This window comes from Dysidea avara, chromosome 2, assembly GCF_963678975.1.
Source record: "Dysidea avara chromosome 2, odDysAvar1.4, whole genome shotgun sequence".
NCBI classification, from domain to species: Eukaryota; Metazoa; Porifera; class Demospongiae; order Dictyoceratida; family Dysideidae; genus Dysidea; species Dysidea avara.
Genome location: NC_089273.1, coordinates 42,628,343 through 42,652,135, shown reverse-complemented (window position 1 = coordinate 42,652,135; position 23,793 = coordinate 42,628,343). Strand labels below are relative to the sequence as shown.

General features: G+C 37.1%; 1 long non-coding RNA gene across 5 annotated transcripts in view; it reads right to left on the bottom strand.

Moving 5' to 3' along the window:
- The window catches only part of LOC136247380 (uncharacterized), a 177,575-nt gene that overhangs the window by 49,789 nt on the left and 103,993 nt on the right, over positions 1-23,793 (bottom strand). For all 5 annotated transcript variants that reach the window (XR_010697453.1, XR_010697456.1, XR_010697457.1 and 2 more), the window contains 2 exons: positions 13,233-13,467; positions 11,541-11,706 (listed from right to left, as the gene is read on the bottom strand). This is a non-coding gene — a long non-coding RNA (uncharacterized lncRNA). The remainder of the gene's footprint in view (positions 1-11,540; positions 11,707-13,232; positions 13,468-23,793) is intronic.

Below are 23,793 nucleotides of genomic sequence, written 5' to 3'. Positions count from 1 at the left end.
CTAATCTACACTTGAGTTGATTATTTGTGGTTTGTGGCCACAAGCTTTACCTCAAGCTAAAACAGTAAACAGTGAGGTTTGAACACCAGCCTACTTGTACTTGTGAATGTTTAAAACCATGTTGTTGCTACCATTGACTTGTGGGATGCGTGAAGCTTCATTTTTAAAGACTGTTGTGCTCGACTAGAAACATTGCTACTATAATTTTATGACATGGTTAGTGTATAGATTCTCTGATAGAAATAAATAGTTTGAGTTTGGCCGCTTTTCCTGTATACGACAATGCTATGAACAAAGGAAAGGCGGCCAAACTCAAACTATTTATTGCTATCAGAGAATCTATACACCTTGCTTTATTAAGAATCAAATTTGTGTGGCATATATGAAAATGCTTGCAGGACTTAAAAACTATCAACATCAGTTTGTTCTCATTAATACTGTTACTATTGTACTATCAGATTAATATTCACAACTTGCATACCTCACACATGGCTGCACTACAGTATATCACTATTTTTTATCACAGCTAACTCTGCTTTACTTGCACGCACCTTTTTTTTACAGTTATTAGCTGTTTTGGAAGGGATTCAGATTACTGAGCTCCTTATATACATATACATTCTACAACTGATTGTGGGTTTGGGTTACAAAATTAATATATTTTCATTAATTTTGCAATTGGGTCACATATAACCCAATCCCACAATGACTCCACCTATATTCCCATATAAAACGTTGACTTTTTCTAAGTCAGTTAGATTCCACGCCCTAGGACTTAAAAAACTGAGAAAAGCTAGGTTTTTAAAATCCACGAAGATCCTCGTGCTACGTAGGTCTCTAATCTACACTTAGTACTGTGAACTGGGTAGACTGAATACCTGGTCAATCCTTTCAATTATCAGTCATTTTTACATAACTGAATAACCAGTATAGCAATTGCGCATTTTGGGTACTTTTCTTGTACTTCAACATTGATATCACACTCTTAGTAGGATACTGCTAGATAGATATAATCACTTAGTTCCTATTACTTTTGACCACTATAGGTCAATCTCACAAACTGTTAAGGGAACATATCTCTCATGCTAGGAGCAGCATAAAAATTGTAGAAAACATTATTCTATTCAGTTCTGACAATTATTAGTAAAATCAATTATGACATGCTTAAAATAGTGCAGCAAGAGACACAATCGTTAGAGTTATTGTGTATCTTCATACGCAGATAGCTACTACAATGTTAGGTGCTATAGCAGCTCTGTTAGATCCAGCCTAGCAGACTGGCACCAATACCTGAGCCCAAGTTGATGATACAACATTCCTTGTAGGGAGATGCTTGCTGTAGTGGAGTGGGACTATCTAGTGTCATTGGTCTGACAGCTTGTAATTTGTTCAGTGAGTACTAAATATAATTAAATTATCATTGATACAATCCAATTTTATAGCCTAATTTACAATCTGAAAGTTCCCATTTAAAAATGATATCCACAATCAAAATTTGAAAATGAATCTGAAAAGTAGGGATATACACTCAGAAGTAGTGATGTGCGATATATCGAAAAAATATCGTTTTCGCAATAATTTTGTCGATATCGTTATCATATCGATTTTCGACACTGCTTTAGCAGATTTCAATATTTATCGAAATGGTAATATTTTGCAATAATTATCGAAATATCGAAGAATATTTCAATAAATCTACAGCATTTAGTGTGTGATTGCGCAATCAAGCTAGAAATGAAGGTTGGTTCTGTACTATCTTGCCACTTTAAAAACTTGTCTACCAGTTTTCTAGGCTTATTATTAGTTTTGTGCAATAGTTTGCGTGTAAATTGCATTTCAAGCATATTTATAAATATCGGCCGCCCACGCAATTACACCGCCCACGCAATTAAAAATTATCGAAAATCGTATCGAAATTTCGATATTTACCCCAATATCGTATCGATATCATATCGAAATAAAAATCCTGATATCGCACACCACTACTCAGAAGATAAACTCTATGACACCCGGTAGAGATCATAGAAACAAATGGATATAACTTTAGACATGACAACCCTTGCACGTATCAGTTTGTATGCCCATGTAGTACATAGATACTAGTGTTGCACCGACAACCAAATTAGCCAATTATTCTGATTACCGATACTAAGCAACAGAATTAGCTGATACCGATAACCGATCCGATATACACTAACAACACTAACACTCATCCTCATCATTATTAAATCACTTATATTAGTAACATAACTATTGATATACAGCTCATTCTAGGCTAAAATGTGAAGTTAGATGTACGTATACCACAAGTAAAAGTTCCTAATGGTAAACAGGTTTTAAGTACATGAGACAAATGGCTGGTGCTACATAGAAACCTAAAACCTCAGTTTATTGTTGGGAATGGCCTAAAACCTGACAGTTTATTAAGGACATGGCTTGTAGCCATTGTAGTCACCGCTAAACCATCACCACATAACTCGATTAAAATGCCAAATAACTTATGTCTAGCCTCCCCCACATCATTATACTGCACAGTGTAATGGAGATTAACATCGGCTTTAGATTTCATTAAAATCAATTAATTGGCTAGTAGCCAATATCAGCCCGATACCAATTTTTGAATCTATTATCGGTGCAACACTAGTAGATACTCCAATACCCCCTGACCTGTAATTTATATTATAATTAAATATGTTAAGCATTGTAAGTAATGTTTTTTTCTTTAACCCAGAGAGCTAGTAAGCCTTTAGCCTTCAGCACTGCACCCCCAATACCATTGATTGTAATTATAATGTACCTGTACACAGTACTGTAAATACAAATCAAGCCGCGAACAAGATGCTTTCTTGTTTCTTGTACCTGCTGTAGCTCCTGGGTGATTGCTGCAACAGGTGCATGGATCACAAAAACATAAGTTTTGCATTCTATGTGGCTTGTTTGCAACCCTTCAAACAACGCCCAGAATCTGGGGATTCAGATTGAAATGGCTATTGGAGTTACGCCAGACCCTATTTTCCCCCACACAAGAAACGGGTGCCACGTCCTTTAATTAGCCAGTTTTAATCACTTGCCATGAGCGAGTGAGATGTTACGTTTGAGTGGTAAGGTACAAAGGAAGAATAGCGAACTGGGCACAAGACTAGCTATACTAGTTCATATATATTTCATACCATAGTCATACACAAATGTCAATTGTAGCTATAGTCATCCTTTAATGATTTATATTATCAGGTTGTCAACACTATAGAGAGCCATCTTTGATATTAATCAACTGTAATGAGATCAAGACTTGATGCTTACAACAAGAAGTCTTGCCAAAAATTATTTGTATTTCACAGTTAATAGTTGTGGTACAAATTGGTTAAGATTTCTGAGTTCCTTATATACATGTACATTCTACAACTGATTGTGGGTTTTGGTTATAACAATAACTATTTTATAGAACTTTGTGTGGGAGAGATCAAAGGAAAAAGTGTAATTTCATAAAGTACACTCTCAGCCGGTCAACAGTGCTTCATGACTACAAAGAGTGCTTTATTGAACGAATAAAGCACTCTTTGCGGTGCAATAAAGCACAGTTGCCCACGTGCCTTAGTGCAGGCTAACAGCCTGCGGGGCTCGCGCCAGTACGACTAATTACCCATGCCGGTGAAGGCTGATAGCCCCGCCGCGCTGAGTGATCAATCACCCCAGCCAATACAAGTTTTACCACTGGATTGTTTTTAGACATACCTAAATGCTTCGATAATGGGTGGGAGAAAGTAACGTTGCTGTTACGTTTGTTAATGTAAACGGACAAGTCCTGGAGATATCACGGAATTATTTCACTGTGACTCACAATAGAATCGATTGTGGGTTGCGAGCAAAATCTGCCAAAATAAGTGATGAATGTCTACCATGCCAAACTGTGGTGAACTACAAATGAGTTACTTATTTAAACTAGTTCGTGTGCGTTCAGGCTGCTAATAGTTCGTGCAACTCGTGTTAATTACGAGTCCTAGTGTATGGTGAAGCTACACGACTAGAAAGTTCCATAAATCATTTAAAGCATAGCCTTGCTCGTGCTATATGAAAAAGTACTCGGCCGCGCGCCTCGTACTTTATTTTTCATATAGCACTCGCGGCTATACTTTAACATATACCTAAATTAATACAAAAACACAATATAATAACCATACAAGCATTTATCATAGCAACATTAGTGGTGAATTCTTAATTCTTATACTGTGATATGATGAACCCAGTAACAATAGGTTACAAAGTAATCAAAATCTCAAATGTTGTCAGCGTACAAGCCAACAGCTGGCATCTAAAATTTAGTTTAAACTTAAGCAAGAAAAAATTACAAATTTTACACAGTTCAAAGCACATACCTTTAATATGGTTTCACAAGATGGGATAGCAAAACAAAAGACAACAAACACACTAATTATTGTTGGAATACGTACAAAGTAGATGCTAGAACAAAAGGCTGACTATGCAATATGCATTGTAAAATAAAACAGCTTTTGGGTAAAACAGCCAAGCCTATAAAAAAGGGTGCCAAAAAGCTATGGTGAAAAAGATGTGAAATGCAAGTTGGCAACCAAGAAATTGCTGTGATGATTTGTAGGTACGTAAATGGCTAAAATTTAATACCGACAATTCAAGTAACTTTTTCACCATGGCTTTTTGGGGGGCCACACCCTTTTTACAGCTTGGCTGTTTTGGATTAGATATTCCTTATTTCTGTATTCGTATACTACAAAGCCGGCCATAGGCCAGCTTTGGGGTTTCTTTGTTCTTTACTACTGGAAGGAGAAAGGAGATCTACAGTATAGTTATATAACAATTTATAATTATACAAATTTTTACATAAATGAACAGGCAGACAGTATGTAACTAAGAAATGATTCAAACTTGCTACAGTTGTCCTTCGTTACAAATTACTATGTAACTAGTTATATTACTAGTTACTTTAACATTAATCTATTATGCAATTTAGTTACAAATGTAGCTGAACTCCCTACATTTGATTTGTTCGTAGCTCTGGTTGACTTGTTTCTAGCTGATCTCTCTACAGGGTGACTTGTTTCTAGCTGATCTCTCTACAGGGTGACTTGTTTCTAGCTGATCTCTCTACAGGGTGACTTGTTTCTAGCTGATCTCTCTACAGGGTGACTTGTTTCTAGCTGATATATCTACAGGGTGACTTGTTTCTAGCTGATATATCTACAGGGTGACTTGTTTCTAGCTGATATATCTACAGGGTGACTTGTTTCTAGCTGATCTCTCTACAGGGTGACTTGTTTCTAGCTGATCTCTCTACAGGGAGATTTGTTTGTAGCTGAATTCTCTACAATGTGATTTGGTTCTAGCTGAGCTCTCTAGAGGGAGACTTACAATATGTTTTTTTTTTTTGTAAACAATCACTTATACGTAACTCCTTGTCTGCTAAAAGTATTCCAGCCAAACTTGGTACCAAGATGCACCTTTATACTCCCATCTGTGTGCCAAATTTTCAAGTCAATATCCACATTTAGGGAAACTTTTACAAGTGTGCAAAAAGAAGAAAATACGCCAGGAAACAAATAAATTAAGCAAATTTTGAAGTCTCATATTTCTGGAATGGATCAAGCAACTTTGCTGAAATTTGGTATGTGGATACTGACTACTGTGGAGGGAATTTCCACAGCAGAAATAGTAAAGGCATCACAGAGCTACCTAAAACTTGGATGAAGCAATACAAATTCACTTGAATTTCCGTCATTAAATTTTTGCCATTTACCTACCATCACAGCCATTTCTTGGCCGGATTTCACGTTTTATATTACTATAGCTTGTTGGGGACCGCACCTTTTTTACAGCTTGGCTTTTATGGATTAGATAATACATACATAGACAAGTTAACAATTGACAAGAATTTCATGATTCAAAAATTACCTTGTATTAGAACTTGTTATAGAACTAAAAATGTCAGCAAGCAAAGCTCAAAATTCCCATCCTCTTAAGGAAGGTTTTCAAACCTAAGTTTTTGTGAAAAATATGAAGGTACGTTAGGTAGGAGGATTTCACTTCAAACAGCAGATCAATATTAGCAGGCTTTTCAATCCTGTGTCACAATTTATCTCTCTAATATGTAGGCATAAACAATAAACCTTCCTTCTCTACACATGCATGCAGAATAACACACACAAGCAAGCAAAACCAAGCCTACAGCAGCCGTACTATTGCCACTCAGTGAATCAGCACTGGAATGCCTGTGCACAACTCAGGCACTTGAGCCTTGTGCAGGTAAATCTTCCTGGAGCAGGCTAGTAACCTGCAGGAGGACTGTCCTGAACTCACGGAGAGAGGTCGCGGAACCCAACGGTCGACAACAACCTAAACACCGCTAAGCGAGACAAGGACAGTTGGGTATTTGCTTTCCAAGTTAACACCAGGTACCCATTGATGTTACAGCTGGGTGGGCTGCCTCCCCAGTTGATACCAGGCCACCAGGTCCCCATTAACAGCTGGGTAGACTGGAGCAATGTGAGTAAAGTTTCTTGATCAAGGAAACAACAACAAGAATTCTGGATCTCCAACCTTACTCTAAGGAACTCAAAACTATTTCACCATTTGGGACCAAGCACCCAACAAGTCGCCATCTTAATGTTAGCAGGATCACATTGCTTACTAGAAGTGGAGAAGAATTATAATTATCTGTCCTTGTAGTGCCATTCATTGCAACACCACTTCAGAACTGCACTAGCCTTGATTTTTCAGAACTTCCATACCTTCAAGATTTTCAACTGCCTCATCACCTTAGATCAGAAAGTGAATTTGCAATTTCACTTTTAGTAGGAGCACATTACTACTGGGACATAGTTGGACATAAAGTTGTTTGTGGTGGTGGAACAACCACAGTAGAGTCAAATCTAGGATACCTCCTCTCAGGCCCAACCCAACAGGGGAACCCTCATTCCATTACAACCAATGTTTCGATGATTATCACCCAAACACAAAGTATATTTGACTTAGAACGTTTCTGGACTTTGGAATCGATTGAAATTTTACAAGGTGATGTTGAAGTCAACATGACAGAGAATTACCTCACCTCCTGTGTCACAAGAGCCACTGATGGGGGATATGTAGCCAGATATCCTTGGAGAGCATATCATCCTCCCCTTCCTAATAATTACACTGAGGCAGAATGTAGAACATGACAATTAGAAAGGAGACTAGCCACTAAACCTAAGCTATTGCTGTTGTACCACCAGATCATTACTGACCAAGAAGCCAGGGGGCTCATTGAGCAAGTTTACAAATCGAGTGAGTATACTGATACTCATTACATTCCACAACATACAGTAAAAAAAAGAACCCACCAAATACACTCATTAGAATTGATTTTTATTTTTAGCAAGGACCAATAAACTAAAAAAAGACCATAATTGCAAGGTCCAAAAAAACCCCTCCTTTTTACAGACTAATACCCACAATTGAAATGAATCCAAAAAGTATAGGCATACACTTAGAAGATAAACTCTATGACACTTCACTTCAGTAGAGATCATAAAAATAATAAAGTAATGAAACAAGGGAGGTTATCAACACCTGTTAGCTACACTAGTTGACATATACTTCCTACTGTAGTCATATACAACATGTCAATAGTAGCTATAGTCATCCTTTAATGATTTACATTATCAAGTTGTCCACACTGTAGGGAACCATCTTTGATGTGAATCAACTTAACCCTTCCACCGCCACATGGCGATTTCGATTATAAACCCCCGTAGCATCACATTCTAAACGCTCTGTAACTTCAGTCGAACATTTTAGTAGCCCCTGCGCTTATCCTGTAGTGGGCATACCCTTAAGTGAATGGGAACTGGGATAACCGGTTTCTTGCGCACTATTGTGCGGTTAGATGATGCAATCATGTACTTTTGGAATGTTGATAACAAGCATTGTAGACAATTCTTCAACGTGATAATGGCACTACTAATAAAGAGAAAGAGAAACAGTAAGGAGAAGGATTATATAGGTTGGAGTGGCGTATTGCTACTTTTGTATGCCTCGAAACAGTGACCTCGTGCTTGTATGGGCATGCACACTTACTCAAATGCTGGAAAACCAGACTTAGAGTTAATCGCTTCAACTGTAAACAGGTTAGTAATGTTTATTGTATTATTATAAACAGTGCTAGCCAGTAAAGTAGTGAAATTTCTTTCACTTAGACCAATTTTCATAATTTAAAGTTATACAATGGATTTGTGGTTGCTCTTGTGTAAACAACAACTTTATAATCGAATTCCGTGTTCTATAGCAAGTAATTTGATATACAGTTTTATAGGATTATATGGTATGGTATATAAGTTACAGCATTTTAGAAGCAGTAGATTGGAACTTCTACAAATTTGGCAGTGAGGGGGTTAAGTTTGTAATGAGATCAAAGACTTAATGCTTACAGCAAAGTCTTGCCAAAAATTATAATAACATTTTTTTATTATTTCACAATTGCTATTAGGTAAGATAACTGAGTTTCTTATATACATCAACATTCTACAACTGATTGTGGGTTTTGGTTATCACAACACAATATAAGATAAAATTACAAAAGTAATCAAAACCTTACAGAAATGTTGTCAAAGAACAAGCTAATGGCGGCGGTAGTCTAAACTTAAATAACAATTTTTTTTTAGACAATTCAAAGCACATATCTTAAACAGAGTTTTGCTGCAAGATGGGATAGCAAAACAAAAGATCACCAAACATAAACGCTGGAATATAAAGTGGATGCCGGAACAAAAGCTGATCATACATTGTAAAGTTCTAAAACAACATTTTGGCTACACTATTACAGAGTACACTACCTTACTCAAATATCTGATCATTTTACAAACCATCTGTACACAATACAGAGCTTTCCCCAGCAAAATATAGTAGTACGATAAAACTGTCAATGTGCTACCAACATCAAAGTCAATTAGTTAATTATATACATTCTTTTCATCACATCAAAAGAGTTTAGAGTAGAGTGGTACTGTACCACTCTACCACTCTTTATGGAAGCCCCTGCAATAACATTATCTAGTGAGCCATGGTCGACAACATAACTACAAACTATCAAGCAGTCCTGTTATAAATTGCTGTATGAATATTTACGTAATTGAGCAGTACTTCTGGCGTAGAATTAATATTGGATTTTTGACAGATGCTTGTAAACATATTTTTAACAATGCATTAAAAGCCACTTCTGTGGTCAAAGTTGCTACAAAAATAATGCTATTACAGACATGTATCATGGGACAGACAAATGAACAATTATTACACAAGGACTGTTTCAATATATTTCTGCACATAACTATAACACCATAGCAATATTTATCATGTACACAACCACACATGAGGCCGTAAGAGCAGTAATTTTGCCATTTAATTAAAATTGGAGAATTGACAGATGCTAGGTAAACTTACGGACAGAAACCAATAATACTAGTATAAATACACCACCCACACTATTTTATAAGTCAGTTAGAGACTTCCCACTCAGATCTTAGTGGCTTTAAAAACTTCAGCTTTGTCTCAGGTTTTTAAAATCATGAAGATCCTCGTGGTAGGTCTCTAACTATTACTTAGTAAGGATCATAGAAATAAGAGCAATGAAGCTCTACACCTACAACTATACTAGTAGACACTCAATCAACACTTTAATCATATACTACCTGTTAATAGTAGTCATCCCATAATGGTACACTGTTATTCAGGAAGACATTTTGATGAGAATAAACTATGTAACGAGATCAAAGACTTGATGCTTACAGCAAGTCTCTTCCAAAAATTATAATTGTCTATACAGTCTATTAGTATCCACATGGATCATCAAGATTACTGGCTCAGAGTGTTTCCTTATATATTTGTACATTCTACAACTGATTGTGGGTTTTGGTTATGAAACTGATACCTCTCTAATGCAGCAAAATAAACATATTGCTGTTGTACACAGAAGATCAGACAAAAGTACAACTTATAATAGGTTACAAGAGTAATCAAAATCCAACAGAAACATTAAGCCAACAACTGGGAGTCAAAACTTAAACAAAATAACATTTTTCTTTACACAAAAAAACACAAACTTTCAAACATGGTTGTTAATGGCTGTTCTAAATTCCCTTGTGGAAAAAGTTAGTTTATTTGTTCAGAAAGTAATAAATAGTTTATTCAGCCAATCATGAACCATTTCATAGCAAATTTCCTATGATTTACAGCTTGCAAGGTTTCCATCTAAGAATGACACAATCATAAGTTGAAACCAGATTTCACTCAGGAGGGAACATAAAAACAATGACACAATGGAGGTCGTTTACACTTTCAGCTATACTTGTAGACACTCAATCAATACTTTACTCATATTTAACTTGTCTTGAAGACTTGACGCTTAAAACAAAAACTCTTTCAAAAATTATAGCATAACACAAACATTTGTGCAATAGATGGATATGTTGGTCAACATCACTGAGTTCCTTATACACATGTAACACTTTCTGTCACAATCTGCTATCAAATACTATGTTACACGTGTATCACTGGTATTCTAATGGACATGACTAAAACACGGAACGGACTGAGAAAATGTACTAGCAACAGGAATGGGAAGAACTTGCCTGAAAACGATTTTTGGCCATAGAAATTAACTGTATAGCTGCTAGAATGAATATAACACACAACAACGACCTGAAACAAACCTCTGAACATGATGTCAAAATGTGCTCAAGCCGATATTAAGCCCTGCATTTAAAGATAGTCTGAAATTAAGTTCATTTTGTGTTTAATTAAAAGTGTACTTTCTATTTTGCATGTGTAAACAAGGACAAGACACAAGCTTTGAGCCTGTTAAGACACTATGTTACTTGGATTTTGTGGCCTGGTTAGTTTCTGCAATTAGTTTGACGGTTGATCTTCAGTTTTACAGGTGACAGCTCATGACAGGTAGGCTTCATGGCGGGACCGCGTTGTATTTAATCCGCTGGCAAGGCACTCAATGGCTACTACAAATACAGTCTGTATTATTTTGCTTGCTTGTTTAAACTTGTTTACAATGCTAACCAACAACTTTGCTGTCACAGGCGCTTACACTGGCAGACTGGCATTTTGTAAATTATCCCAGGGTTCAATGGCAGCTCGAGCACGAGTTCAGAGGTTTGTTTAAGGCTGTTGTTATGTGTTATATTCTTTGTAGCAGCGAGTTTCTATGGCAAAAAAAAACGTTTTCAGGGAAGTTCCTTCCAGTCCGTTTGCAAATCCATTTTTCCAGTCCATTTTGTTGTCCTATTAGCTAAATGGCATTGTTTTGCTCTGTAATACAGTGGAGTCTGTCTCAGCAACCACCTGCATAGAAAGGCAACAGGCCTTCCCCCAACCGAGATATTTATACGCTAATCCAACTGTAAAAGAATAACTACAAAGGCCAAGCCCAAATTAGGGATGGGAAAATGCACATTATACACATATATGTAAGGGTGTCAAATGATTTTTTTGTGGTACCAAAGTGTAAAATTCTATTAAATGCTCACCATTCCACATGCTTTTTTGCTGAATTGTTTGGTGTTACAGCAGCTCTGTTGGATCCAGTATACATACTGACACAACATTTTCCTGAAGCAAGTTGATGATATAACACTCCTTGTAGTGAGATGCTTGCCGTAGTGGCTTGGAACTATCTAGTGTTATTGGTCTGACCTGTGAAAGGTAGCTTGTAATTTGTTCAGTGAATAATGAAATGATGAAAATAATTTTATCAACACAACTATTCATGAACCAATATATTTTCCTGATATGTAGTATGAAAGGTTTAAAAAATGATGCCTACAAGAAAATGGATCTGAAAAGGAGTGATATATTAAGATAAACTCTATGACAACAGAGATCATAAAAATGAAACAAGGGAGGTCATCAACACCTGTTAGCTATACTAGTTGACATATACTTCCTACTGTAGTCATATACAACATATCAGTAGTAGTTATAGCTATCCTTTAATGATTTACATTATCAAGTTGTCCATACTGTAGGGAACCATCTTTGATGTGAATTAACTTTGTAATGAGATCAAGACTTGGTGCTTACAGCAAAAAGTCTTGCCAAAAATTATACAAACCAATTTAAGACTTAGTGTTCGTTAAGATTACTGAGTCTGTTATATACATGTACATTCTACAACTGATTGTGGGTTTTGGTTAAGAATTCTACAATAGCCATACAACTGCTTATCTATTTGTGTCGCACCCAAAATTCTTGATTCAGATGATGGACTTCTTTAAGATAAATTTCAATTGCTTACAAAGTGATCAAAATTTCATAGAAAGGGTGTCAAAGCACTAGCCAACAGCTGGGATCTAAAATTTCTAGCGTGTACTTAAACAACAAAAACTACAAACTTTTACACAGATCAAAGCACACTTTATTAAAGTTTAGGAAGATGGGATAGCAAAACAAAAGAGCACCAAACATAACTGCTGGAATACAAAGTAGATGCTGTAACAAACACTGACTATACATTGTAAAGTTCTAAAACAACTATTTTGGCTACGCTATTACAGAGTACACTACCTTACTCAAATATCTGATCATTTTACAAACTATCTGTACACAATAAAATTGTCTAACGAGCCATGGTTGACAATATAATTACAAATTATCAAGCAGTTCTGTTATAAAATGCTGTAATATCCCGTATGAGCAGTAATTTTGGCTTGGAATTACAATTGGCGATTTGACAGTTGCTTACATATTATCAACAATGTATGTATTAAAAGCCACTTCATCATTCAACCTCAGTCAAAGTTGCTACAAATAATCATGTTATTACTGACATGTATCATGAGACACACAAATATACAATTATTACACAAGGACTGTTTCAATATTTCTATACATAATTATAACACCATAGCAACAATTATCATGTACACAACCACATAGGAGGTACACGCACGCACGCACGCACGCACGCACGCACGCACACGATACACATGCAAACACACACAGTACAGACACATACAAAGATACACTACATAGATACAGACACATGCATGCATACTCGATGCACACACAGACGCACACACATTATGCACACAAATATATGTTCAAACACACACACACACACACACACACACACACACACACACACACACACACACACACACACACACACACACACACACACACACACACACACACACACACACACACACACACACACACACCTTGTTGCTCAGACAATCTCTAATTATAAAGTTTATTCACAATGATGTACATTTTGCATCATTCATCATGTATCATCTACTTCAAATCCCTCAATCTTCTTTTGGCTTCTCGTGAACTCTCAAAAAGACAATCATGATCAGTGTATCTCCTGCAGCAGTGAAGCAGGCAACATCAGAGACTTGAAAATATCTTCTCCATTATCAGTTGTTTGGCTATTGACTGCTTCCATTAATCCTGTAAGAAACAACATTGCCAGTAAGCTAAACGGTTATGGTCTGCTATGTAATAATACATGCGTATACATGTTAACAATGCAAGAATTTCATATTATTCTGTATTGCTTGCCTGCCAGCCCGCCTACCTGATGCCTTCAGACAAGTGTAACTCAACAACTGCTAAGATTACGGGCTTGATTTTTTCACTGTTAGATGTCACTGGTGCCTTTTGGCATACATGTACCGCTGTACGTACAATGCATGCTTCATGGACTTACCTGTGTCCTCTTTGTGTCCCATTTATCTATGCCGAACAGCAAAAGGTGTCAATTCGCTGTAGCACAGAATGATGGCCTTCCTACATAACGTGAATCACCCAAGCTACCCGGTTTTCCTATGTGAGTGAACTGATTGCAGAGGTACTTCACGTAATCTTCGTTTGTAATGTTTTGTAACAGATTCAACATATATGTATGTCACAATGCTGCAGCTATACTAGCATAAATTTTAACCCTTTGGCCCCAAATTGGCCCGCGAATGCCTCTATAGTGGCTTTGGTTTTTAAAAACGTAACTCAATTTTATGCAAAAATAGGTTTAGACTACCTCTATTGCTTTAATCCCTATATACTCAAACATAAAGTATCTAATAATTCCTCAAATAAACATGCTCACAGTTTTAGAAAATCAAAATGAAATGTACTGAGTAACATCTATATTATGACAATGCAAGGGATTGATACTCTTTCACTCATTATCACTATTAACTACTTCTGTTCATTGTAAAAACTAAAACCCACAATCTAGCCTATCCAGCAAGTGGCTTACTAAGGAAGCTATATATGACCTTAGATTTTGAAAATCCTAGTACTAAAACGTTAACCCACAATCAAAAGTAGCATGTACTACTATATAAACAATTGTGGCACAACATGGATAATTTAATGCTTTTTTTTTCGGAAAAGGTCATACAATTACTGGAGGCCTTTAAATATAATGATCAAAACTGCTGCAGCTGGCTGAAGGCCTCCAGCTGTGGGGTGTATACCTGGCTACTGTAATTTCCATCACTCATTGAAATTTCTCTGGGGATAAAGTCACCGTCTGATGTTTCTCTATGATGTTTTTCAGCAACTAGTATTTCCGTAATTCAAACCTTTTGTTATGTGTTTAATTTCAATTATGGTTTAATCACATGAGTCGTATAAGAGCTAATTGAAAATTTAATAACAAAGCTGATGGGACTTGCGGCAAATTGATAGGAGTCGGAATGTGTCTTTACACATTGAGGCCATATACGTACGTATGGCCAGATAACTATGTTTGCCTCATAAATGTATTACCAGAAAGTATATAATATTCCTTGAAGTACAGCACTTAAGGAGGGCTTAATAGCCAAGCTATGACAACAGAGTATGAATCAATGAAAAATGGTGACAGGCGATTTTTTTTTTCAGAATGTTTCATGTCTTTCATTTCAAACCATGTTCGTCAGGCTCAAATTATATGAACTTAGAGACGCTCAGTCTCGTACTGTGCAACCACACTGTTCTGCTGGTGATTTAAACTGATAGCAACTTATTTATTGTAGGGTATACCTTGCATTTCCTCTTCCTTTCTGTGCTTACGAGTGTGTGTGTGTGTGTGTGTGTGTGTGTGTGTGTGTGTGTGTGTGTGTGTGTGTGTGTGTGTGTGTGTGTGTGCATGCGTGCGTGCGTGGCATGTGCATGGAGAGAGAGGAAGTTTACGTATGTGTATTATAGTAGCAGAATGCCTTCACTCCATCCCACTGCTATGACACATGGTGCTACTTATCACACGTATAATTCCAATAAGTGCACACATGCGTGCATGTGATGTAATTGCAATTAGCGACAATGACTCACTAAACTAGTGGATTACTGTAGCCCTACCACATTAAGGTCTTAAACTCTGTTAATTTCAAAGTACCAAAGGATATTAGAAGTTTTCACCTTGGTGGAAGTTCCCTATCAATGAGCTACAATGTATTATACGTATGTACTTAAGCACTGGCCATGCAATCTTCCTGGTACCTGTCCTTTCCTGCAGGTTACTCATAACTAACTACAAGCTAAGAACTGTGCCCAGATTCATTTATAATTTCGCACATGAACATATAGTCAGGTGCTTACATTTACCATTTTATCATAATGAAAAAACAACTAAGTGTGATCATCTAAAAGAAGTTGCAAAATTGACTGACTCTAATATTTCACACAAAGATGGATTCACAAAAATTTAGGATAAACAGAAAACAAATTCATACCAACAAAGAGATCAGCCTCCTTATTGAAATGTTGTGCACTGTATCACCTAGACTGTTTGCCCTGTAGATTTTCTTGCCTTTATAAGCTGTTTTTAAAAGTATGTGTTAAAGTTGTTTGTACGTACGTAGTTTGTCATGCAATTTGCATAAGATTTCAACAGGTTTTGCCATATGTGACCCAAATCATCCGTATGGGCGCATTTATGAAAAAAGACTTTAACATAGAATTGTTGGAAACGACCAAGATAATCATCAGGGAATGTTTGAAGTCGGTGCGTAATTGTTTCTTCGAGATATACAATAAAACATGTACAATACATTGAATACTAATTTTCACTGTTTGGTGTTACACAGGAATCGCAGAGAGTCCGTTAATTCTCGTATGCAATCAGCAAAAACAAATCACCAACAAATCACTCTGTTTACACTGATCAGCGAAGCAATCAATTATATCATGTGTGACAACTCATTAAGATCAATCACATGCTTAAAACTATTAATTATAGTCACATCAATTGGTAATGAGAAAGAGTGAGGACATGAGGCTGCAAGACTCGCTAAGACTGGCGATAATTCAAAGGTCACGGCAAGTTAGATGTATTAAGGTGACCAAGTGTAACACTGAGAGAAGACAGAGCAAGAGATCTCAGTCACCCGTAACAATGGGAGAGTACGGATCATGGAAAAGGAAGAGCTGAGCGATAATCCATTGTGAAAAAGCTAGATAAAACTACAAGTGAGATTTGCCCTGTGCATATATTTAGCAGGTTTATTCTATTATGATTTAAACTGTTACAATAAATAAAACCGTGTTATGTAGTAATATAATGTGATATTGTATGTGAGTAAACATGAAGTATTTCTACAATACTATTCTGTTACTGTAGTGGTTCCTGTGGCCTAAGTCACGACAACACTATCAGGGCAAATTCCCTGATTTTGTTATACAAATACCAAATTTGCTCAAGAGAGAGACCTGGTGGTGACAATTGCTAGGGTTGATCATGTGGTCTCCAAGAAATGTATTTTGACAATGTAATTTCTCTCTCGGAGTCTGTTGTTGTATTGCGTACCATGACCTATCCAGGTTTTGTTTTGGTTAACTTGAAATGGTACATCTGAGTGATGCCTTTCAATGAGGTCTTAATCGTGTTATCATCGAAGTAGCTGCTCCAGTAATACATTGGCGCAATCATATCCCCAGACTGAGATCCAGTCCAAAGCACCAGTCAGGTGAGAATTTTGTGTTGCCAACAGATAGAAAGGACACTTGTATTTCATCATGTAGCCCCATCTGATATACCATGCTTATGATCAATAGCCATTACTGACACTAACATTCATCGGTGAGATAAAAGATGGTGATATGGCCAGGGACGACAATAAGACCTGTCTGAGGATAGCTTTACAACACATCCCAAATATGGCACATTTCCTTGGTGATAGAAAGTAGATAGGCCCGGGTTGAAAAGCGTCACAGGAATAGTGTACCTGAAAAGAATATTTCGAGTCCTTTTTTTTAATTGTTACTTGTTGGGCCATATCAAAGCTATAATGCATGGCTGTATCTGTTGAATTAGCAGGCAACGAGCAGCTAAGAGGAGGAGGAACTGTTGGAAAGGAAGCTTTCAGATTATTACTGCTTGTCTTGCAGCACTGTCGAGCCCTCTCCTGCTTCACTAAGTTAAGGTGGTTTTTTTTTGCCAACTTAATCACCTAAAGGGAATTGAATGGTAAGTAAAACATTACATGATTTACACTTGTGATTTCTCTTCAGCATTCACTGACTTAGTGACCATTGTGCTATTCTGCTGGCATTGTCAGCAGAGATCTGTACAGGGCTCCATGATTAACATGTGTGGTAGAAGCTATTTCCAGCATGAGCAAAAGGTGGGATACTCAATGTAACAAGATTTATCTCCGTTCTGTTCACAAGACGTCTTGTAAACTCTTCATATCTCCTAATAAAGTCAGTATTACATAGTTGTGTTGATTTATTATTTGTAAAAAATGTGTCACCCATTTAGTGGAGTTTTCAGTGTTGATAAAGTTGCTTTTTGTGTCCTTTAGCGAATAGCAACAGACATGTAACAATTTTCTATTTTGTAGTGTTCAAGTTTTTCACATAGTTTAAACTTAAGAGCAAAGTTTATTGACATTCAAAATTCTAATTATTGGCACAACCATAGATGGCCTATTGAAAGAATGCTAGACCTTTCTGATATTCTTGTCTACTGTACCATATTGAAAGGAATTCTAATTAAAGCCAACTTGTTCACTACCTGTAGTTTTGAAGTAATCAAGCTCATGTAACATTGAACTTCGTATCTTACATTATACTGTAATTTTTCTTTCGTGCTATAGCTGATATGATTGCTAACCTTCTTAGTCAAGTCACATGGAAGGCGCTTCAGGTTGTCATGCTTATATCCTGGGATTTTTCCAAGTAATAGTATAGCATTGGCCTCTGCATAATTTTCCATGAACTTTAGGAATGTTACATTGTCCTCCCAAGATGTTGCCTTAGGTGGAAGCCTTTTTGTGTTTTTATGAATGCGTGGCTTCGTTCCATTTTGTAGATACGTAATGTTTTTTGATTGCTTTAAGCTTATTCTCTCCAACACCATAGAGGAAACCAAAAGTTGCCATACACTGTAACCATAATGCATGAAACAAGATGTCACACATTGCCTCTTGACAAATTTGTGCCTACTACAAGTAATGGTGTCTCCTGGTTGTGCATTGTAGCCCTGAGGGATCCCATCAATGCAAGATCAAGTTCATCGTGTGTCATGATGTAGGACTGAGCACGCAATTCCTCATAATGGTCCAAATGAAACAGCATGCTGCACAGATTTCCGTCAGCCTTCGAACATCTACAGGCATTCTCATAAAACTCGACACACAGACAAATCATGATCAGTTTTCAACACATGTCGTGTAGTGTTTGCTTACTTTTCTGTGTTGCTCTCTGCTGTGATGTTGTTTGCTGTGGAAATCTTGCATTATTGTGCTCCTGTACTTCTCCATCACTAGCAGCTACATCAGTGTCCATCTGATCACTCGTAAGTGGAGCCTGTTGATTGACAAAAAAGAATATCACGATAGTACAAGAAGGCAGCACATCTCTACCTGAACATGCTCATCAGATGATGAATGGCTGAGAAAAGATGGCTCCTCACAGTAGGACTGTTCAAGTGTTGTGTGATCAAGATGAAATGGCTGATCAACATCAACAGGGGACTCCTTAACAGTGCTCAACAGATTGTCCCACTCTAGCCTGTGGCCGTGGCTGTAATTGTAGCTGCCTAATGCTACTCTAACGGCACACAACAGATGTCCACACCCCTGATGTTGTAGGCAGAAAGGTATCAACGGATTCTTCAAATAAATTTGCTACATTAAAAGTTTCATTATATTAATATACACACTGTATGCATGTCTCTTATATCTTCACTATCATAGCCATCTACTTTATTTTCCTCAATATAAGCATCACTAATACTTTGCACTGTATTCTATTGTACTAGGTGAACCATGTAATGAAATAATGCCAGGAATTTACCACTTCTTCCCCCCCATTCACTTCCGAATTCACTTCTGCTGTCATCATCAAAATAATCATCAATAAGTGCCTCAAACTGATAAAGGTCTTCAGATGGAACAGATAACCCGTTGCCACCCATAGAATTTAGCGCAGCTAAAAGCTTTTGTCCTCTTTTCCCAGACGATTTCATCGCCGCCATTACAGTTACTTTTAGCACCAAGAAGATTAAATCAGACAATTTGTTGGCAATTCCATGTAATTCATGGAATGGATTCTTACAGCACTGATTAAAAGCCTCTGTAACTCGAAGAAGAAGTGTAATAGTGCAGCCATCTTCTGCATCGTAAAAGGTGAGTGATATAGGCATATGTTATTGCAATAAAACCACTTTTTTTTTTAAATTGACGGGTTTTTTCAAATGCTTTTCCTGAACATTTTCATTTGCACCCATATGGGTGATTTTCTGAAATGGGTAACATAACCCAATCCCACAATGACTCCACCTATATTTCCATATAAAACAGACATTTTCTAAGTTGGTTAGAGACCATGCCCTCAGGTCTTCATGAAATTTAAACATCTTGCTTTGCTAGGTTTTTAAAATCCACAAAGATCCTCATGCTACGTAGGTCTCTAACCTACACTTAGTACTGTGAACCAGGTAGACTGAATACCTGGTCAATCATTTCAATCATTAGTCATTTTTTTTTGCATAACCGAATACCAGTATCTAAGATTATTACAAATTGCACATTTCGGGTATTTTTCTTGCACTTCAACTTTATCAGCTCTGTTAGATCCAGCCTAGCAGACTGGCACCAAAACTTGAGCACAAGTTGATGATATAACATTCCTTGTAGGGAGATGCTTGCTGTAGTGGAGTGGAACTGCCTAGTGTCACTGGTCCGACAGCTAGTAATTTGTTCAATGAGTACTGAGAATAATTTAATTTTCATTGATACAATTCAATATTATAGTAAATTTTCTTAATTTACAATCTGAAAAGCTTTTATTTAAAAATGATACCCACAATCAAAATTTGAAAATGAATCTGAAAAGTAGAAAAATACACTCAGAAGATAAACTCTATGACACTCAGTAGAGATCATAGAAACAAATGGATACATTTTATTCTAACTTCAGACATGACAACCCTTGCACATATCATTTTGTAGGCTCATGTAGTAGATACTCCAATACTCCATGACCCGTAATTTTTATTATGCGTAAACATGTTAAATATTGTATGTAATGTTATTTTTTTCTTTTAATGGCTGTTAACCCAGAGTGCTAGCAAGCCATCAGCACTGTAACTCCAATATCATTGATTGTAATTGTAGTGTACCTGTATACAGTACTATAAAGTCAAAATCAAATCAAAAATCAATAAAACAAGGAAAGTCATCAACAACTGTTAGCTATACTATAGTCTCATGCCCAGACCGCTATTTTCTTTTTTGTGTTTGGGTGGGGAAACGTAGGGTCTGGTGTAACTCCAATAACCGTTTCGTTCTGAATCCCCAGATTCAGGGGATCATTTGAGGGTTGAAAACAAGCCACAAACAAGATGCTTTCTTGTTTCTTGTACCTGCTACAGCTCCTGGGTGATTGTTGCAAAAAGTGCACAAAGCACAAAAACTTAAGTTTTGCATTATACGTGGCTTGTTTGCAACCCTTCAAATGACCCCCAGAATCTGGGGATTCAGAACGAAATGGCTATTGGAGTTATACTTTTCCCCCATCCAAATACAAAGGGAAAATAGCAGACTGGGCACAAGACTAGCTACGCTAGTTGACATATGCTTCCTATTGGAGTCATATACAACACCGTAGACTCCGGTTATTAAGCGCATAATGCCTGTTAAGCGCATATGGTAGACTTGTGCTAGACACCTGTTTGTTAAGCGCACATGGTTGAAATCACTTCTGCCACCTTGTACTACATAAAATTGTTGTCAGAATGAATCAGACATGTCACAGAACACTCGATGCCTCGCTAGGCCCGTGTATAGCAAATAATTCCGTCTGTAATAACGATAGCTATAGCTGCTATCTGGCTTTTAAGGATTTCCATTTCCATGACTGAAGCAAACTATTAACTGGTGATCAAATCGCTTGAAAACTGTAGTGGGAACCAACTAATTCCCTACTATCCGAAATTCCTTACTGTAATTTATAAGTGCATGCGCTTAACAAACATAGTAAATTTCACAAATAATTCCTCTGAAAATTATAAGTGCATGCGCCTAATAACCAGAGTCTACGGCATGTCAATAGTAGCTATAGTCATCCTTTAATGATTTACATTATCAAGTTGTCCGTACTGTAGGGAATCACTTTTGATGTGAATCAACTTCGTTATGACATCAAGACTTGATGCTTACAGCAAAAAGTCTTGTCAAAAATTCTTTTCAAATTAACAATAATTGGACGGAATGGATATTTGTTAAGATTTCTGAGTTCCTTATATACATATACATTCAACAACTGATTGTGGGTTTTAGTTATGACAATATTACTATTTCTAAATCAATACAAAAACAATGCAATAACCATACAAGCATTTATCATAGTAATGTTAGTGGTAAAATTCTTAAACAGTGATATGATGAACCCAGTAACAATAGGTTACAACGTGATCAAAATCTCAAATGTTGTCAAAGTACAAGCCAACAGCTGGCATAAAAAATTACAAACTTTTACACAGTTCAAAGCACATATCTTTAATAGAGTTTCACAAGATGGGATAGCAAAACAAAAGACAACAAACACAAACGCTGGCTGGAATAGTGAGGCGGATTAACTGAAAAATACATAACAATTGTGCATTTAGTGGTAAAAGCACCAAATTTGGTACAGAGGTAGAGGATCACCTTACAAACAAATCTGGATAGTGGGCCAATGGGATAAGTACTGCCCACTCAACCGCACTAACAAAATATTAACGTTTAATTACACAATAAACAAAGAAAATGATAAACTGAAAAATGAACTCTCTACATACTAGTTAAAGCACTGCCGCGAGTGCAATATGGAAAAATAGCACGAGGGTGTGGGCAAGAGACTAATACAGCACGAGGCAAAGCCGAGTGCTGTATTAGGTTCGAGACCATGCCCGAGTGCTATTTTTTTCCATATTGCACGAGCAGTGGCGGTGCTTTAACTGGTTTATTGTACTAAAGTAGTGGCTGCGAAGAGTGGGGGTGATGCCAAGTAGCAGGAGGTGAGTGCCTATCCGCGTAAGCTCGAGACCGTGTGTATTCAGTGCAGTGATTAACATTATTCATACTCGCTCATACTGCACCAGCGTCAGAGCACCAGCGTGATGAAGCTAGCTAGCTACGTAGCTTTAATTGATTTGAGCTGCCGAGAGCGACAGTTAAGTGGCAAACTGCGGTTGAGGCCTGGCTTAATGCCCACAAGTAAGTCTATGACTTTGTCATAGAGAGGCTTGCTATCATGTTTAGCGGATGAGAGTGCATTCATAGAAGCCATGGTGTGGCGCTGGGAACGATACCACGAAGGCAACTGGAGCGAATTAACTTATCGTGTTCCACCTGGCTTTACAACGTGGACAGGAGTCATTTTGTAGTGTTGATAACACCATGTGCTCTGTTCCTTCGCTAAGAAGGGCTTTCAGGGTAATTCGCCCACTTGTGTTTAGGTGTGGCATTGTTCTATGTGTTTATGATACATCATAATTGTTGAATGGCTTCATAACATTGCAGTGGTTTGGTGAAAAGAATGCGATAATGTGTCTGGCATTGGTCATGCTTTGGTCAATTTGTTTACTGTTTCAATAGTGCTGTATTGGGATCAAAGGGAAGATACAGCACACTTCAGCAAATACAGCACAGTTGAAATAAATACAGCACCCTGCCAGCTTTGAAGTGTGCAGCCAGGTGTACAATATGGAAATAAAAGTACACTTTTCACTTTGATCTTTTCACCCAAAGTACAATAACATATGATATAGAATTACACTAAATTACCTAATTTGGTATAGCAGACATGGCCAAAACACTCTGTGTGTAGTATTTCTACCGAGAACACTGTTGTGACATTATAACTACGAGCAACTACACTATTACCCCTATGTAACGTCCTGTATTATTTACATGTAGCCTGGGGCAATTTTGTATGTACACTGGGCTACAACTGGGCAGTGATTGTATAGATGTTGAGGCCGAAATCAATTGTAGGGATCGATTAATACTCACGTGATTAGGATGAACAACTTGGATTTCCTCATGAAAACCACTCAGATGGAGAGTGTTTTGTTATCCTTGCCTTCCTACAAGTTGAAAAGTGTTGGGCTAAGGTGAGAACTAGTGCTATAGCTTATTCACTGATTGTTTCCGCATGTTTTCGAATACGGACATAACCCCATCACAAAGCTACTGCTCCACACAGAGTAACCACTCTGCAAGCAAGCTTACCTATCTAGGCCTTTAGTGAACTCTGTCCTATTTCCATAAATGATTCAATAGCACTAATTAAAACACTAAACTC